This window comes from Cupressus sempervirens, chromosome 10, assembly GCF_028749045.1.
Source record: "Cupressus sempervirens isolate cs-2001-9-10 chromosome 10, ASM2874904v1, whole genome shotgun sequence".
Taxonomy (NCBI): domain Eukaryota; kingdom Viridiplantae; phylum Streptophyta; class Pinopsida; order Cupressales; family Cupressaceae; genus Cupressus; species Cupressus sempervirens.
Window position 1 is genome coordinate 29,473,301 of NC_143127.1, and position 3,174 is coordinate 29,476,474.

Sequence of the window (3,174 nt, forward strand, 5' to 3'; positions counted from 1 at the left end):
GAGGGCTTGGGGAGGTGTTTGAATCATCGAGTTTAGTTTGCAAGACTGGTGCTAGAAAGAATCTCTCTGAGTTTGAATCTAAGTTTGAGTTATGGTGATGTGCTCCTGTAAGAACTTGCATTGCAAGTGTATTGTAATCTTTCAGATTTGAGAATACATTGCACAAGTTTTTGAGGGTGGAGTTTTTCTCCTGGAAGGGTTTCCCCATAATAATCATTATGTTATGCATTCATTGTTATTTTGATTAAATTATTATGCATTTCTTAAGATCTCTATAATAGTTAGTTCAATTTACATAATAATCCTCTCAAATATTGGTGTAGGAAACAATTTCATGCACCTTTGCATCCTTACAAGTGGTATCAAAGCTTGGCCAATTTTGGTTTTATTTATTGGGTATAGGGTTTTTTAAGCTAATCAAGGTTTCAGTGGGTGCTTGTGCACAAGTTTTTATTTTTGTGTTGTAGGATTGCAAAGATGGCAAGTACATCAAGGAGGATTGATGTACAGAGGTTTTCTAGCACAAACTTTGAAATGTGGAAGTTGAAGATGGAATATCTATTGATTGATAGGGATCTATGGGATGTAGTTGATGAAAATAAGCTGAGGCCCATAGATCCAATTTTAGCCATAGAGTATGATGTGAGAGACAAAAAGGATAAAAGTCTCATTAGATTATGTATTGCAAACTCTATACTAATTAATGTCCATGAAGAACCTACTGTGAAGAAGCTTTGGAAGGAGCTGAGTGAGATATATCAAGCAAAATCACTTGTGAACAAGATTTTCTTGAGGAAGAAATTATATTCCTTGATAATGGAAGGTGGATAGATTTCTGAGCATCTTAAAAGTTTTAACATGTTGGTGACTCAGTTGACCTCAATTGGGGTGTGGATGGATGAAGAAGAAGGTGCCAAATATTGCTATGTTTGTTGCCAAACTCATGGGACAACCTTGTCATGGCCATAGGGAACACTTCAATCATCTTGAAGATGGAGGAAATTATTAAAGAGATGAGAAGGAAGGTCTCTCTAAATGCTAAAGAAGTTTTGAGTGTTCAAGGAAGATGAAAGAAAAGAGGCAAGAATGAGAAGCAGCATGGTCATTCTAAGTCCAAGAATAAGGGGAGATCAAAATCTTGTGGTAAGTCCAAGGTGATATGTTGGAATTGTGGAAAACTAGGACACTTCCAAAAGGACTACAAAGAAGAAAAGAAAAAGAAACAAAAGCAAGATTTTGATTCTGAGTCTGAGAAGGAAGATGGACATGTTTTTATCGCAGCCTTGGTTAGTCATGCAGGTGACAATGTATTGCTGATAGACTTAGGTGCATCTTTTCAGATGACTCCTAATAGAAATTGGTTTAGTAAATATGAAAATTTTGATGGTGGTAAGGTGTATTTGGGTGATAACTCAATTCTTGATATTGTTGGTCGTGGAGGTATTTGTGTGAAATTTTTTGATGAAAAAATTAGAAGATTTAATGGTTTCTTGCATATCCCAACACTAGTGAGGAATTTTTTATCTATTAGAAAACTAATAGATGTGAGTGTGCATGTACAATTTTTTGAAGTAGGCTTGAAAATGGTGAGAGGTTCTATGGTAATAGCAAGAGGAAGTAGATAAGGTACATTGTACTAGCTTGATGCATGCATGGTTGAGTGCAATAGTACTTCTAATAAGATTGTGAAGAGGACAACTTTGTTGGAGAAGGAGAGGTTTCTCTTTCAATAGATGGTCATGGTTTTTGGGTACCCAACAGTGCTCTATCTACTGAATCAAACTTAACTATAGAGAAGACTATGTTATGGCACCACAAACTCAACCACATAGGTGAGAAAGGTCTACAAACCTTAGAGAATAAAAACTTTGTTGATGGGTTGAATGACTAGAATCTTGAGTTTGATTTTTGTGAGTATTGTATCTATGGTAAAAAAAACTGCATTCAATTTTACTCAATTTCTCATAAGTCCTCATGTATTTTGGATCTAATTCATTCAGACATATTTGGTCCATTTGATGTTCCTTCTATTGGTAAATCAATTTATTATGTTTCTTTCATTGATGATTTAGGAAAAGAACATGAGTTTATTTTCTTAGAAGTAAAGCTAAAGTTTTTAGTCATTTCAAAGAATTTAAAGTAATGGTTGAGTTATAGACTAGAAAGAAGATAAAGCATTTGAGAACTAATAATGGTAGTGAATATTTCTCCAATGATTTTGACACATTTTGTAAAGATTGCGGTACTAAAAGAGAGAAGACAACTATGTATTCTCCATAGCAAAATGGAGTTGCAAAAAGAATGAATAGAACCTTGATTGAGAAGGCTAAGAGTATGCTAGCTAGAGAAAGACTAGAACAAAACTTTTGGGCTAAAGTTGTAGCCACTACCTACTACCTAATAAAAAAATCTCCTACATCAACTCTTGTTGATAAGACACCAATGGAAGCATGGTCAGGCCACAAGCATTTACTTAGACATCTAAGAGTTTTTGGTTGTGAGGCATATGCTAATTTGCAAGAGGAGAACAAAACAAAATTGGACAACAAAGATGTCAAATGTATCTTCGTCAAATATAGTTATGGTGTGAAAGGATACAAGCTTTTGGATCCTACTGCACAAAAGGTATTTTACTCTAGAAGTGTTTTTTTAGAGAAACTAAGCCCTCTTCTAATATAGTACAACTAAAATAGATAAAAGAAAAGAAAGATGTGATTCAACTCCCTAATACACCTGAGAAAGTTGAATCAAGGCCTTTAGAAAGACAAGTTGTTGAAGAGAGCTCTATGAGTTCTGAATCATCAGAGGAAGAGGAAGAACCTAATCATGAACATGAACTTGATCCTATTTGAAGGTCTAGTAGATAGAGGAAAGCATTAGAAAGGTATGGATATTATCATAATGATTGGAGGTGTATATTTTATTTGAATGCTAATATTGATGAACCAAAATTTGTAGCAGAGGCTCTTGGTATGAATGATTTAGAATCTTGGAAGATAGTCATGGAAGAAGATATGGTAGCTCTTAAGAGGAATGACAAGTGGGACTTTGTACCATTTCCTAAAGGATGGAAGCTTGTTGGTTGTAAATGGGTGTTCAAAAGGAAGATGGGTTTAGATGGAAGCATGGAGAAGTATAAAATGTGATTGGTTGCAAAAGGTCACTCCAAGTTGC